Source organism: Palaemon carinicauda, chromosome 17, assembly GCF_036898095.1.
Source record: "Palaemon carinicauda isolate YSFRI2023 chromosome 17, ASM3689809v2, whole genome shotgun sequence".
Lineage (NCBI taxonomy): Eukaryota > Metazoa > Arthropoda > Malacostraca > Decapoda > Palaemonidae > Palaemon > Palaemon carinicauda.
In genome coordinates, this window is record NC_090741.1 from 128,093,019 (window position 1) to 128,098,018 (window position 5,000).

A 5,000-nucleotide genomic window follows, 5' to 3' on the forward strand; every position below is an offset into this window, starting at 1 on the left:
TATATATATATATATATATATATATATATATATATATATATATATATATATGTATATATATATATATATATATATATATATATATATATATATATATATATATATATATATATTTATACCTTTATCCACACTGAATATGCATATGTTTAATGGCATCAAATAATTTAGATTCTTACTTCATGCTTTGACAATAATTATACCTTTAGCCACATTGAACGCAAAAGGACATATATATATATATATATATATATATATATATATATATATATATATATATATATATATATATATATATATATATATGGTGGGTTTCTTCCCCTGGTAATGTGTATTATCTCCTTTCTGTTTATTTTTGGCATCTGACATCAATGTGAAAAACAAAATGATGTAAAAGTATCGTATCTCTTTTCTTCCCAAATCAAGAAGAATGCAAAGGTGGGTGATAGTATTCATCATTCTTTATATGGAAAAAATAGATATTTTCTCTATGTGAGTTGGAAATGATGATAAATTATCATTTCCTAGGATTATAATATATGTCATATTCATTATTCTATATGATGTCTAGTGATGTGCTATTTTTCATATTGTTTGTGACGGGAATGGTTATTAAACGGGTTTGTGTCTTATAGATCGAAAAGATAAATTATTTCTCTGATCAAAGGGTTTATATATACACATCACTTATGAATTTTATCCCATAACTCCAAGTTCGCTGTATGACGATACCTTAGGGGGAATTTTGCTATTCTACACCCGAAGAACCATTAGAGAGTATTACGGGATTATAGTAATTTGTTAGCTCTCATGATTCTCCTAGGGATGAATAGTTAAATATCTATATTTACTGGGTTTATTCTTTAAATGAAGTATAACAACGCATTGTTAGTTCAACTTGTCATTTTATCTAAAAGGACAATACGTAGACGACAGAGACAATAAAACCTAGTACATATTAAATCTAGATCATATGGGTGGAAGAAGTTAGATTAATTATAAGGGCAAAGCGAGGGCTTGCAGGTTAAACTCTGTCCTCAGTGTCAGTATTCAGAGCTACCTGTTGAAACTTCTCATTGCCATCCGTCAAAGACTTCTAATAGTGTAGAACAGGTTGTCTCTCTTCACAGCTCAAGTGGGAGAGACATCAGACGGGACAAAATCCTTCCGCCAAGAGATCCGTGTGGTGAAGCTGTGAGCCCAGCCTTGAAAGTTCATTATTAACCAGGAAGATCCTAACAGTGGTCAGTCCTGAAAATAGGGGTGTGGGAGAACAAGTGTTAAATCCGTTTAGAAATGAAGAAAACGTTAACATAGATGTATAATCTCTACAAATCTGGGATTTGCAGACTATGCCCTTAATTTCCCTGGAGGGCAAGAAGTCTGTTTTAATTATAGGATTACAATAGGTGATGGTCACAAATGGGGCCCCCAAGTCAGTATCTTCAAATAAGAAGGGTCTGGAGAGCAGGCGTTAAATCTTGGAACAGCTGAGTATGGTGTTAATTTCCCATAGCAACTCAAGTGCTGGGAGCGTTTAACTATAGGATTTATTCCACAATCAGGTATTTTAGAGGGCAAGAGTGCTCAGGGAAATATGATGCACTCATCTGGGCCCCATACAATTGGTTTTAGAGAGCCAATAATTTTGAAACGGGATGCCATTCCTAGGGCCAGGGGAATTGTGGTGTATATTAGGACTACATACCCAGCTTCTCATAAATCCTGCTATTAATGCAGATGTTATGATATTCTGGTAATAAAAGTTTGGGACAGGCAAAATAACTTCTATTTGTGTTCAATCTACCAGAATCCAGACATGGATGATTCTATCTTTGATTGTCTTCTTAGCATTATGACCAAGATACATAAAGATGATAGAAAGGCCTCTTCTGCCTTTGTTGGTGATTTCAATGTTCACCAAAAGGAGTGGTTAAATTCTTTTTCCCCTACTGATCGCCATGGATTAAAAGCTTTAGAATTTTCCCCTGAATCGAGCTGTAAGTAGATCATAAGTGAGGCTACTCAGAGGTCTGGTAACTGCTTGGACATTGTATACACCGACTCCCCTGGCGTTATAAAAAGTAAGGTTAGTTCTCAAATTATGAAATCTTACCATGCCTTGATTTCATTAGTAATGAAAACTGAGCACCCTGTCCCTGATGTATCATACTAATGTCAGATTTATAGGAAATCTCCAGCAGTCTGGATTGGGATTTTAAGTGATCTTTTGGGCTTGAATTGGTCAAAATTGTATAATAGTATTGATCCTGCTGTCCCTTTAAATGAGAATGTAGTCAACACAATTGATAGGCGTATCTCTTCCTGTGTGATAAGCTACAGAGTGAAGGAAAACCATGGTTCAATGATGATTGTAGACGTTCTTATTTTGAGAAGCAGCAGGCCTATCATCTCTGGAAGGTAACAGATCAGCTTTGACTTGGAATAATTATACTCAGCTTAGAGCTTTTGCTCAGTGAGTTTATGATACAACCCAGGAACTTGTTTGGTGGTCTACCCTGAAATCTGCACTCTTTGGTGTAGATGCAACAGTTCCTCATTTACTTAAACCAGATGGCTTTGTCACTCACTCTCCAAAGGAAAAGGCAACCCTTTTGGCTATTGTGTTTGACAGTAAGCAGAGTAATGCGAAACTTGATCCACCTCATTCCTTTTTTATTGAGGCTAAACTAAGTATTCTAGCTTTTCTGTCTAGGGAAATTAAAGCTCTTTTGATGGAACGATGTTTATGGAAGTGTAGGCCCAAATGTAGTTTTTCCTTTTTTTTATTAAAAAGATTGCAGATTTCTTAGCTCCAAAGTTATCTGTTATCTTGCACAAGTGAGCAAGAAAATGAGCTTTTAGCACTTATGGTAGAATTGGTAATGTTACTCCACAATGTGAATATGTTTGTGGTAGCTTATGTACAACTAATTACTGCCGTATTTATATATTCACATGTTATCTAAAGTTTTTCTAACGTTTTTTTTTTCTTTCAAACATCTTAATAGGTTTGGTGAAGGTAATTATGTGTTCCCTAGCTTGCAATTTTGTTTTCGTAATGCCTTGGAGCAAGTGATGCACTTCTTACAATCTGTAATAAATGTACAGAAATCTATTGATTGTAGTCAGGAAGTTCGTAAGATTGGTCTTGATTTTAGTGTTGTCTTTGACTGTGTTAATCATGAGACCATTCTTTTCAAATTCAAACAGTTGGGAGTGGGTTGGTCGTTTATTAGCATTGTTATTGATTTTTCAAGCAATAGATCATAAATCTTTGTTGTTGATGGGCACCATAGTAAGTATAGGAATGTGATATCTAATGCTTCTCAGGGTAGTGTTCTTGGCCCATTATTTTTTATGCTATATACACATGACATGTGGTTTGGTTCAAATAACAACTTTGTTGCATATGCAGATGATGCTACTCTCTTTGCTTCAATTCCATTTTCTGAATGTAGATCTGGGGTTGCTGAAAATCTTAATAGAGTTCTAGCTAAAATTAGTGCATGGTATAAATTATGGGGTAAGGAGTTGAATACTGACATAACTCAAAGTATGATTGTAAGTAGGTCAAGGACAGTGGCTCTTCAACATCCGAATCTCAGCAATGGTAATGTTCTTTAGCTCTGTGTTTTTGAAAATTTTAGATGTGATTCTCGACAGCAGATATACTTTTGAGAAGCACATTAAGTCTGTATCTTCTTATATTACAAAAGAAAGTTGTTTATTAAGTAAGCCTTTTAAGATTTCCGGTGATCAATCTAAAGAAATATTTTAACCTTTTCATTTTACCTTGTGTCGAGTATTGTTCTCCTGTCTGATCTTCAGCTGCTGATTCTCATCTTAATTTGTTTACAGGAACTTATGGTTTGATAAATTTCTTATTCCTGATCTAGATATTAATCTCTGGCACCGTCGTTCAATTAGTCTGTATGCATGTTGCATAAGATTTTTTATAATTCTGAGAATCCTTGACATTCAGATCTTTCCAGACAGTTCCATCCCGTTTGTACTACCAGGCATGCAATTAATTCCAATAGCAACGCCTTCTCCATCTTAAGGCTCAATATTACACATTATTTTAGAAGTTTTATTCCAGCTGTGATCTAGTTGTGGAATAATCTTCCTAAGCGGGTTGTTGAATCGGTAGAACTTCAAAATTTCAAACTTCCAGAAAATGTTTTTATGTTGAACAGGCTAACATATTTCTTTTTATAGTTTATATATGTGATACCTATTTTGATGTTGTTACTGTTTTTAAAATACTTCCTTTTAATTGTTCGTTATTTCTCATATCGTTTATTTATTTTCTTTCCTCACTGGGCTATTTTTCCCTGTTGAAGCCATTGCCTTTGGCATCTTGCTTTTCCAAGTAGGGTTATAGCTTAGCTAGTAACAACAACAAAAGCAACAGCAACAACAGCAACAACAACAACAACAACAACAACAACAACAATGATAAAAATAATAACAATAATAATAATAATAATAATAATAATAATAATAATAATAATAATAATAATTATAATAATAATACACCAAGGCAAGGTGCGGAGCATTGTCTGGAAATACAGGTGATATAGCGGAGATAATAGAAATTCAATTCAAGTAACAAAAGAATCTACGCTTATCTGAAAATTAACAATGCAAGTGTGGAAGCGAAAGCCTTGAGTTTGACAGGGATCGAATCATAAATGTTTATTGACGATGGCAGAATTGACATACGGTAGGTGTAACATCTGGTTGGTCATAAAAGGTGCATATATATAAATGTTGATTAAGACTAAATACCTTAAATTGCTTATGTTGAGAGTATTCAGTTATGGTTTAACAAATGATATTAAATATAGATGAGTACTAAAAACATTTTTTTCCCTATAATCATTTTTTTTCTATATGATTAACTACATTCAAACTTATTGTAAAATTTATTGAAATACTTCTTCTTATTTTTTGAGTTATTGTTCATAGCCCACTTTTTTCAAGGGAAAATGGTAAAA